This window comes from Spinacia oleracea, chromosome 5 (genome assembly GCF_020520425.1).
Source record: "Spinacia oleracea cultivar Varoflay chromosome 5, BTI_SOV_V1, whole genome shotgun sequence".
Lineage (NCBI taxonomy): Eukaryota > Viridiplantae > Streptophyta > Magnoliopsida > Caryophyllales > Amaranthaceae > Spinacia > Spinacia oleracea.
The window spans coordinates 30837119-30849177 of NC_079491.1; the positions used below are offsets into that span (position 1 = coordinate 30837119).

A 12059-nucleotide genomic window follows, 5' to 3' on the forward strand; every position below is an offset into this window, starting at 1 on the left:
TTAAGGTGTTTAAAAACAATAAAAAATAAGTAAGGTGTTAAATTACAAAAACTAGTTTTTTTAAGGTGTTAAATGACAAAAAATCCAAATAATTATATATATATACTAGTCGCTTGGCAGCGCGCATCGCGCGCGGTATTCTTAGGAAAAATTATGTTGGCGATAACATCTGTGAAATTTTCTATGCGTCTTAGTGTAAAAATATGAACAAATGACAATGTGCTAAAAAGCTTCTGGACCGTTGATATGTCACCTTATCTGACTAAATTAAAACAAGTTTGCATATTAGACAAAAATAAATTAACCATAATCAAAGGATGCAAACTTTTCCATCTTTTTAACATCTATGGTTTATACTTCAGATGAGCTGAACTTGTTCTTCAACTTGCGAAGATCTCTTGAACTCAAACCAAAAGCCTTTTGTAGAAGCTCTTCCTTGATATCAGACCCAAAAACAGTAGATGGGATTCTCATTAAGCCGGGATTCTGGCTGTCGAAACTTCCCAAAATAGATGCAGAAGACTCACCAACATTCATCTGGAAATGCAATATTCCCCTAGGAAAGACCATCACCTCACCTTTCTCAATCACCTTAGCAAAAATTCTACCCTAACTGTCAACAAATCCAGAATAAATACTTCCCTCAAGCACATAAGCGACTTCTGTAGCTCTCGGATGGTAATGTGGAACATTAACACCACCTACACCAAAATCAGCTTGAACCATCGACAATCTCAAGGTGTTTAGCCCAGGGAAGACGTTGCCATTAACAGGTTTCGATGTGATGCCGCTGTTTGTCAAGTTCCCTGCCACCTTTATTCCCGTGAATACAAAGTCTTCCATTGTTGCATTCGTGTTCATGCAAGGCGGATAACCGGCTTTCGTTCCTGATATGCAGAAGTCTTTGATCGGATCAGGGTCAGAAGCGTAGATAAAATAAGAATTATATTGGATGGATATGACTAACAGAAATACAAACGGAATATCCATTTCCCCCCCCCCCCCCTCGGATTCTTAGATGAAAATTAACAACAACAACAACAAAGCCTTTGTCCCAAAATCTTTTGGGTCTTAGATGAAAATTAACAACTATAGATAATGATTGAAGCTCTAATGAAATGTCTAATTATTTATAAGCACTTAAAATAAAAGTCAGTTTACTAATCAATGTTTCTTACCAACGAGTCAATAACTTTAGTAGGTGAAAGAGCAATAACAAATAATATGAATCCATCTCCCAGGTGCTACACAAAGGTCCACTGACATCTTCATCGCAGAAATTTCTACTACCAGCCATTCACAAATAAAATGTAGCCAATTTAATAACATAATTTTAAAAGGTAGATAATTTGAGCAAATGTTAAAATATACCTTAAAAAAGAGTGAATCTCTCATTGATTTCAAGGAGCTTAAAGGCACTTTGAGCTCTCCATTACCTATTAACAAAAACAAGATTGAAAAGGGAAATATTTTCAATCACTCGTGCTTTTCGAAAGACAAAACAGACATCCAACATTAATAGGAAATGAGTCGCAAATATTGAAATGGATGCAAACCAACAAAACATAAACTACCCTGCCGATATTATAGGTGTATAAAAGCATATTGAAGCCATGGTATGCCAAGCTAGAGCTTTAGTAATCAATTAAGCTCAAGCTCCTAGTAGTATCATGGTAGCTGAACTCATGCTTGAGAAAGCCACTGCTTTATGATTAAATTTCCTTTTTTTTCTTTCTACACACACAATCTTACAAGTCATGGAATCTCTCAAGTGAGGCTAACCCAAACACAACACAAGCAGTTAAAACAACATATTGGTTCATTATCAGAAAGGGAACTAACAGAAACATACATAAATACAAAAAAGTTCAACGATTCAAATAACCAATCGATACAAACATTTGCATTTAGGTTCTTTCCAACAATCTGACAAAACCATACTACACATCAAATAAATAAGGTACTCTGGCAGATTTATCCATCATCTTAATCAAACTGGACAAAAACATAATTTTAGGCCTTCAGTGATTTCTCAATTGCGTCAACGCCCTACAGAAGCATTAATTTGCAAAAGTAAAATTGGCTTTGGCCAATTAGTCCATTAACTTCAAATAAATTACATAGTATTCACGGAAATAGATCATAAAAAAATAATACATTTGACACTAAAATCAACATAAGTTATTTGAATTTACCATCACTCCAAACTGAAACTGAAATCTAAACCACTGGCATTACTATCGAGCCTACAAAATAACAAAACTAACAAGCCTAAGGACATTGTCATTTCGGATCGATTTCATTAATGATTTATTCAATTAATAAAGAAGCTAGGCTATCAATTTCATGAACCCTCCCCCCAAACACTCTTATGCTCAAACAAATCAGTAGAGAATTGTAGGGAAATGAAAATAAAAGAATGGAGTACCTCTAGCTTTTTCCCATCAGGAAAAGTCTGCCAAGTTGGTATCATCTCAACAATGTGATCGATCACCAACACATAGCAACCTCCATAATTGCCGATTATCGTAGCTAGAAATCAAAATCCAAAGTAAATTAGAAACAATTAACAAACCATATAATATACACACTGGATGCAATAGAGAAGGTTATTATTAAGAGTAGTATACCGCATAAATTAGTACTTCGTATTTTCATTGGAAACAACTAATGCAGTAGAAACCAAGAAACCCCTTTCCCTCTTACTAACATATCTTCTCCAAGCAACAACTTTGCAAACCTCTCTTTCATCATCTCCACCTCTGACACATTTCAACAAGCATCTATAATGTAACTTCAAATACCAAAATAAGAATATAAAAATTCACACAATTAACCAAATTAAAGCCCCAAAAAAAAACAAATGAACCCAAATATTAAAACTAACCGGGAAATTTCAAATTATGCTTCTTCAGCTCAAAATCATCAGCTAAAACAGGCTTCTGTGACCCGAAAACAATGACCTCTTCGAAAATTGCAGCTTTTTTAATCGGCCAACCCAGAAGAGGAGGGCAAGCTGAGGATTTCTTTCCTAAATTAATTAGTAAGTAAAACCCAATTCATTTCAGAATAAACAATTCAAGCAATTCAAACAAATACCCACAAAACCAATTCCCAAAATCAACAGCACGAACCAATCAAATCAATAAAAGAAATCGAAAATCAAATGAAACCCCAAATCTAAATACAAACATATACCCAGAACATATACCCAAATTTCATGTAGATGAATGATAAAATACCCATAAAAACAGAAATTAGACGTTGATTAATAATTATAACAGACAGATGAGCCATGTGAATAAAAGCGTCTAAACAAAAGATTTTTAAAAATTACCTTGAAGGTGAGACCCATCAGTGTTATAGAATTGCTTTTGCGCCTTTTTCTTGGAAGTTTTCTCTTCTTAGCACCTGATGGCATGATAATTTCAAGCAGAATTTTAACTTTTTGCAATTCTAGAAATTGACAATTGAGGCAAAATAGAGAGAAAATTTACCAGAACATTAATCAATCTATTAAAAGGAAGTAATAGTCGTTGCTTGAATCCTTGCATGAATCAGTCTCCCATGGCGGAGGATTCGAGGAGAGAGAATAGCAGATGATGTACGAATGAGAGTAGAGGAAAGAGACTGAGAGACAGAGAACGAGCAGAGTGTACTGTAAGTTGTAAAACAATAGGAAACGAATCGTTTCATTTTACTGTAGATAAGCTACAGTAGACTTACTCCTACTTTTTAAAGAGTAAAGATATATATATATATATATATATATATATATATATATATATATATATATATATATATATATATATATATATATATATATTAAAACTCCAAGGTAACTCATATCATCTATGCATGTGTCGCGATGATTTGGCAAGTGGTGGCGTCATCACATCATGTCATACACACGCATTATTGTTTATTGTGTCCTAAAAAAATGGCTATAAAAAACAACCACGCCCGCCAGGCCCAACCTATCAAGGAATCCAAGAATACTTTCCCTTGAATATGACAAGGGCTGCCATCTACAATGTTAATAAAAACGAGAACTGGAGAAGGCCAACCCTAATGAGTAACCGGGCCAGAACATCGACAAAGTATTTTTCTTTCCACGATGATTTTGGACACTACACCAAAGAGTGTAAAGATTTGAAAGACAACATCGAGGATATTATGAGAAGGGGATATCTAACACAACGAACAACAACACAACAACCCTAATAACAGGCTGCCATCGACACAAGCACCGGTCAGGATTGAGTAGAAAGCACCAGAGACAAGCCGGAACGCTGAAATGAGGAACACAGGGCCAAAAAAGCCGACGGTATGGGTTATATTCGGGAAGACCGATTCACGGAGGAACTATAAGAGTCTAGAAGAGTATTGCCACTTTTTCAATTATCATAGCACCATAAGCTGGCCGACACCGCCTGTAATGTCGGAAGTGTCATTTTCCAAGGAAGACTGTCGGGGAATAATATACCCCCATGACGACCTGTTGGTCTTAGGGTTAGAAGTCGCAAACTTCTTGGTGAAGAAAATGCTGGTGGATGGAGGAAGCTCAACCAACATAAAGTTATGGGAGGCTTTCACCCAACTGCAAATACATGAGAAAGAGCTCACACGGGTAAACTACCCCGTCATTGGATTTTCAGGAGCCACGGTGTTCCCAGAAGGTAGCATCAGGCTCCCTGTAAGAATTAGAGAGGACAATACATCACAGATTTGCTGGTAGAGTTCCTAGTGATAAAGGTGTCGGCTGCGTACAACATCATCGTGGGTAGGCCCTTTATCCACGACGCGCAGTTGTAGTGTCCACCTATCACCTAACAATAATATACATGTCGAACTTCGACAGAGATGGAAAAGTTAGAGGGAGCCAAGAGTCAGCAAGATCATGTTACTAACGACGTTGGAAATACCTGGTCGTCGCCCCCACCATGAACATAACAAGAGACGCATCCGTGAAAAGGCCTGTAAAGATTCTAGGCCCAAAAGAGGGAAGTGAACAGTCGCTAATGCCTAAACTGGTTGAAAAACCGAAACGACAAAGCTTGAATATGGAAAACTTTGAAGAGTGGCCGGTAACAGACCCAAGGCTGGCAGCAGGAGGAGAAACGAAGAGATAGAGTTGGTAGAAGGAAAACCAGAGAGAAACGTTAAATGGGTACTGATATTGACCTTGTACTATGAGTGAACATGGTCAGACTGCTACAAGAACACACAGACGTGTTTGCTTTTTTTTTTGTCGACGAAATGCCTGTAATTAACCCAGAGGTCATCGTACACCGACTGAGCGTCGACAGAAATGTAAGGCCGGTAAGACGGAAAAAGAGAAATTTCTCTATTGAGAAGATTCAGGCAACACAATTAGAGGTAAATAAGCTACTTGCAACTAGCTTTATCGAACCATGTGACTACCTAGGGTGGTTGACTAATGTAGTCATGGTTAAGAAATCAAATGGCTTGCGGTGAATATTTGGGGATTTCACAAACCTTAACCGGGCGTGCCCGAAGGATTGCTATCCATTACCAAGGATTGACATGTTAGTCGAATCCACAAGCGGTCATGCATTGATGAGTTTCTTTGATGCATTTTTGGGATACCACCAGGTCAGCATGGCAAAAACCAACAGGAAAAAAGTCGCATTTATCACGGACGAAGGGGTATATAGTTATAAGGCCATGCCTTTTGGGTTGAAAAACATCGGGGCCGCATACCAAAAGCTGGTAGACAGAGTATTCACATATCAAAAGGGACGCAACATTGAAGTATACGTTAACGACGACTCAATCGTAAAAAGCAGAGTTGAAGCGGATCATGTAGATGACCTAAGAGAAATATTCGCAACTCTACGCCGGTACCAAATGAAACTAAACCCTTAGAAATGTGTGTTGGGGTAAAGTCAGGAAAATTCCATGGCTTCCTGGTTAGTGAGAGAGGCATCAACGTAAACCTGGACAAGGTAGAAGTAATACTCAACCTTCCACAACCAAAGAGCATTAAGGATGTGCAAAGGATGACTGGTAGAATGGCAGCAATTACCAGGTTCGTCAGCAAGTCCGCGGATAAATTAATCCCTTTCTTCAACACTCTGAAACAAAATGGAAAATTCAAGTGGGGTGAGGAGAAAAAAGAATATTTGAGGTAGTCAAAAGTCACCTAAGGGCGCTACCGACCATAGCAAGCCCAGAAGTAGGTGACATAGTGCAACTGTACGTACATATTAACGTTACAACGGACAGTCGTAGCCGTCCTCATAGTTGAGAAAGAAAAACGGCAACATGAAGTATACTTTGTCAGCCATATCCTAAACCCAGCTAAAACGAGATACTCTCTAATAGAGAAGTTGGCTTACGCTGTCCTGATAGCAGCAAGGAAGCTCATGCCATTCATCGATGCACACACCATTAACTGATAGGTTATGATTCTTATGACAAAACATAAATCATGCGGAAAAAACCATAAAGCCAGGAAAGCATATTATTTACACATAATCATTTAGCATAGTTTAGATGCATACACTTTGTTGCGTGCCCTCCCTAGCTGCGCCCGAACCGAACAAGAACAAGTCTTTAGGACTCCAAGTGTCGTCCCTCCGTAGATAGTCCACAGCACGTCCGGATCCGCCTTAAGCTTGACCAACTAGAATCGCCCTTAAGGTTGCTTAGGAATTTCGGCTAATATGGTGCAAGTGTATGGCTGATTTTTCTTCAAAATCTTACCTTTAGAATACTTCAATTGTGTCTATAAATTATGACCCTAGGCACCTATTTATAGAGGTATGGAAAAGGAACTGGAATCCTATTAGGATACGAATTAATTAAACTAGAATCCTAATAGAACTCTTATTTAATTAATTTATCCTTTTAGGATTAGGAATTTAATCATATATTGAAACCTGATAGCTTTAGGATTCATATAGCACACAAACACACACACGTAAGCACAGCAGCCCACGAGGGGCGCCATGCGCGCGTGCGCAGCCCGCGAGCTCGTAGCCCATGCCACGAGGCCCACACGCTGCCGCAGCCTTGGCGCGCGCTGGGCCTGCCTTGCGGTGGGCCTGGCGCAGCCTTGGCTGGTGCGTTTGTGGCGCGCTGGCTTGCTGGGCGATGGCCCGGCTTCGTGCTGGGCCTTCGTCTGGCAGGCCTCGTCTGGCAGGCCTCGTCCGATGCTAATTCGTACGATACGCTTCCGATTAATTTCCCGATTCCGGAATTCATTTCGGATACGAACAATATTTAATATTTCCGATTCCGGAATTAATTTCCGTTTCGAACAAATATTTAATATTTCCGTTTCCGGAATTATTTTCCGATTCCGATAATATTTCCGATTCAGACAATATTTCCGTTTCCGGCAATATTTCCGATTCCGGTAATATTTCCATTTCCGATAATATTTTCCGATACGTACCATGTTTCCGTTTCCGACAACATCTACGACTTGGATAATATTTATATTTCCGATACGATCCATATTTCCGTTTCCGGCAATATCATCGTTTTCGGAGTATTCATTTCTTGCTTGTGACGATCTCAGCTCCCACTGAAACCAAGATCCGTCGATTCCGAATATCCATAGATGGAGTATTTAATGCCATTAAATACTTGATCCGTTTACGTACTATTTGTGTGACCCTACGGGTTCAGTCAATAGTAAGCTGTGGATTAATGTCATTAATTCCACTTGAACTGAAGCGGCCTCTAGCTAGGCATTCAGCTCACTTGATCTCACTGAATTATTAACTTGTTAATTAATACTGAACCGCATTTATTAGACTTAATATCATATGCATACTTGGACCAAGGTCATTATTTCCTTCATTAACGTCCTGACAAATTATCCACTAGTAAAGTCCTTCAAAAGATGGACACATCTGACCGACTATTGCGTTAGGCAACAGAGTTATCTGAATACGACATGGAATTCTACCCGCGCACTGCCATCAAAGCACAAGCTCTGGAAGACTTTGTAATTAAGGGAGCATATCTAGAGGAAGAAACAGAAACGCCCGCAATCGAAATAGTTGATTACATTTTCCTAGTCGGTGATGATACAAGATACGCTCGCAATCGAAATAGTTGATTACACCAGCCTTATCGGCGATGATACAAGAAACACAATAAAAACAATTGCTGACTTGAAAAACTGTGAGAAATACTAGTAATTAAAAAAGAGAAAAGTCGTTCTCATGAATGTATAAAACCTTTAATGCCCAAATTTATGCATTTGAGTAAAAATTTATGCATGATAACATTTTTTTTCCCTTAATTTGTATTCATTTACTAATCAAATCATATACTTCCTTCATTTTTTTTTATAATTGTACAATTTGAGATTTCACATTTGTCAATGCACCATTTTAACACTAATATCTCTCATTGTACATTATTTGAAAAAAAAAAAAATTGAAAGTATATTTCGAAAAGAATCTAACAAGATCACACATGTGTTTTTTCTCTCTAAAATGTATTTCGAACTTGTAACTCAATACACTATCATAACGTAAATAATTTCTTATAAGTTACAATAAAATAGTTCAAAAAATAAAGTTCTAAGCAAATAATGTAAATTACTCAAAAATTAAGTTTACCGATTTTTGGTTAACCGATTTTATTCTTATATTGCATTATGATTGAACTTAATTAATATTATTCTCAAAATCCGTATAAAGAAATTTGTCATTCAAATTTAAATGAATAAAAAAAACACAAAATAAATAAAAAAACTCAAACTATATACAACACTTCGGAACATCATCCAAACCACTAACTAATTCCATAATTAAAAATTATCTCGAATTCAGAAAACCTCCTCATATTTTTCTCCTTCGTCATCGCACAAGTTCACGTCCCCTGAAGGTTGCTTTGAAAAACGTAGAGGACCTCCACTCAATTCAATTGGCTAGCTATTAGGTAGATTAATTACAACAAATATCTACTTCGTACTCCTCTATTTTTTAATACTCGCAACGTTTAGATTTTTTACACTATTCACATAATCTACTTTGATTATTGTTGGTGTTTTATTAATAACATAAAACATAGTCATGTGGGGATCTTGTTAGATTCGTCTCAATGTGTATTTTCAAAATATCAATTTTTTTATAATTTTTGGATAAAGAGAATTTAAAATATAAATGATCAAAGTTATGCATTGACATGCGTGAAAATAACAAACGTTGCGAGTATTAAAAAACGGAGGAAGTATTATATAAGGGAGGTCCTAAGGTCATTTACGTAAATGACCTTTTGTTGTCCCCTCATAGAATACTCCATTTGTATTTCTTAGGAGTCGCAGGGTGACCGGTACAAGATTTAAAGAAAAATAATTGAATTTGATATAATAATGATGTAAGTGGATTAGTTGACAATAAATAAATATATAAAAAAAACAAGTGGGGTATAAAAGTCACCAAAATAAAATTATTTATGATTTAAGTGGGGTCATACAAAAGTAAAAAACAATAAACAATTGAGAAGTGTGTGTAAAAATTACTAAAAATATATAGAAGTGTGACTCCTAAAAAAATACGGAGGAAATAGTCTAAAATGCCCCTAATAATAACAAATTACATGGACAAATTAGACATAGTTGACAGCTTAAAATTAATATTGACAAAACAAATCTAATAAAAATTAGGAAAGCCCCATATAATCACTCCATGAACGTCCAAAAATCAATCATCTTCCTCATTAATCACTTTTTATTTTCTTTCTATACTTTTTGCACGCATATAAGACTAGTTTGACTCTAGAGAAAAGGACTCCAAGCAAATTCTAGTCTCCGTACCGGCTCTTTTTAGGTTATATTATGCGTCTTTTAAATTAAATCTAATTAAGACTTTTACATGTCGTCCTACTCACTCATATTTTTTTATTTTTTTTAAAGATGTCACATGCATATGACCTATTATTAAGGGCAAACAACCTTAGCCTCTAAACATTTTGTCATTAATGGGTCAAATTGCTTTTGCCTTTAATTCGAGAGGGTTTCATGGGTATATATGAGTTATAATTATCTATGAATGAGCTCCATTTATTATCGAGGTTGTAGTGGACCACGATACTTACAAAGTTACAAGAAACCTAATTAGTGACCATGAAAAAGGGGGACTTTTTTATCAAACGTACACGGCCTAAGAATTAAGACGACCTTAATTGCTTTGTTTAATGAAATTTTGATTTAGGTGTGTTTGAAGGATGATTTCGCTTGCGGAGAATTATTTTCTTGTTATTTAAAAACTGACTTTGGTCATAATATCTCGTTATCGGTGGGTAGGTCTCCTATGAAAGTACCATACGCATAAAACAGTTAACGTAATTGTCAATATATATATACACGATGACATGAAAAGTGTAACTATTTGATCAGAATGTATTTGGTTAGAAAACAAAACTATTTTATTTATTAGAAAGTCTAACTATTTGATAAAAAGAATTAGTCTTATATATAAGACCGCCATACATACAACTAAATATTATTCCGATACGAACTTCATTTCACATCAAATTTGAAGCAAAATCCTCTTGTTAATAAGGAAACTAATTAATCAAGTGAACAAGCTAGTAACAGGAAAATGAAGGTTGGTTGTCAATAATAAGCTGGCTAATAACCTTTTTGGAGTTGACTTGTCAATTTTTTTGAAGAAAAGGAGAGGCTGGGCTCAAGCTTCGAAGAGGCCAGAGTTCATTAGTTTTGTGACCGGTACGGTCCTACAACGATCCTACATATGTTGTGGTTCTGCTTACAACCCGGATAATTTAGTAAAAATTGGACCATAAAATCGTACGATCCAGATAGTGATTACAACAACATTGAAAAAGGATACAGTAAATAGGAGTAGTACTCAACAGTTGACAAGTACAAATGGTTGCATGCAAGATCCACAAAGATGTGCACAATGTTTGAAACAATGGCAACCATTTTCCCCATTAATATTAATAGTGTCAAATTGTGATCGATGCCTAAAACAAATTGGCCTTCCTCTGTGCTCAACAGTTGTTCTTCCATTTATTTTCTATTTGACCCTCAAATAAAGTATACGACCATTTTATTTATGTCTTGCTATTCCACTAAATCATGGTCCCACATTTTCAAATCTCTAGGCCACCATCTGAGGACTAAGGTAATGTGTATAATTTAAGATCACAAACACATCTACTCTGTAAGTTCTATCCAAATAGTTTGTATGAAATATCCCACCCTTTACTTTATCTTTTAACTACTTATGAAATCAATGTGGTTATAGATTAATTTATTGAAATATTTTCGCTAATGGGGCCTCGTCAAAGTGGCAAAGTTTGAGAGAGCATGTGTATGATGCTAGCTTCTTCGTATTAATTCTTAATTGGGTTGCAATAAAAATTAAGATATATCTATCGTTCTTCATCGTTTTAAGTGATACAAATTTATTGAAATATTGGTAGTATTCTGATTGTGCTGCAGTTGCTCCTCTCCTAATTAGGAGAGTCACATGTGATTCTTACCACCTACGCACTTTCTGTCTTTTTGATTTACTGATTTGGTGCATGATCCTAGGTGGATATAGTTTGTTTCTTTGTACAGCTTAGCACCTTGTAATGTAGGTTTAGAAGAAGGATGCTTGTATATATAGGGCATCCATGTGTTGGTAGCCGCAACACACAGAAATATACACACAGAATTCTATTTCATTGAGATAAGAACACAAAACTCTGGAATCGTTTTTCCAGAAGAAACCAAAGCTTGAGTCTTTGTTTCTCTTTATGGTATCAGAGCAGGACCTTTGAAAGATCCTGATTTGAAAAGTCTCAAAGACTCATTCTCTTCTAAACCAGAAAGTTACAATCTTTCTTAAGAAACAGAAATGGCAGATGGAAGATCTGAAACTTCAAACTTGAACCCCTACAAAGATCCACTTTTTATTGATGTGAATGAGAATGCATCAACACCACTGGGAAGCATTGTGTTTGATGGCAACAACTTCATGAATTGGAGTAGAAGCATCAAGATTGCTCTAGGAGCAAAGAACAAGTTGGCTTTCATGGAAGGAAAACACCCCAAACCC

The 12059-nt window shown here is 36.4% G+C and overlaps 1 pseudogene; it reads right to left on the bottom strand.

Moving 5' to 3' along the window:
• Nucleotides 1-351: 351 nt before the first annotated feature.
• LOC110800815 (putative germin-like protein 3-4) lies at nucleotides 352-6400 on the bottom strand (annotated as a pseudogene).
• Between the last annotated feature and the right edge of the window lie 5659 nt (nucleotides 6401-12059).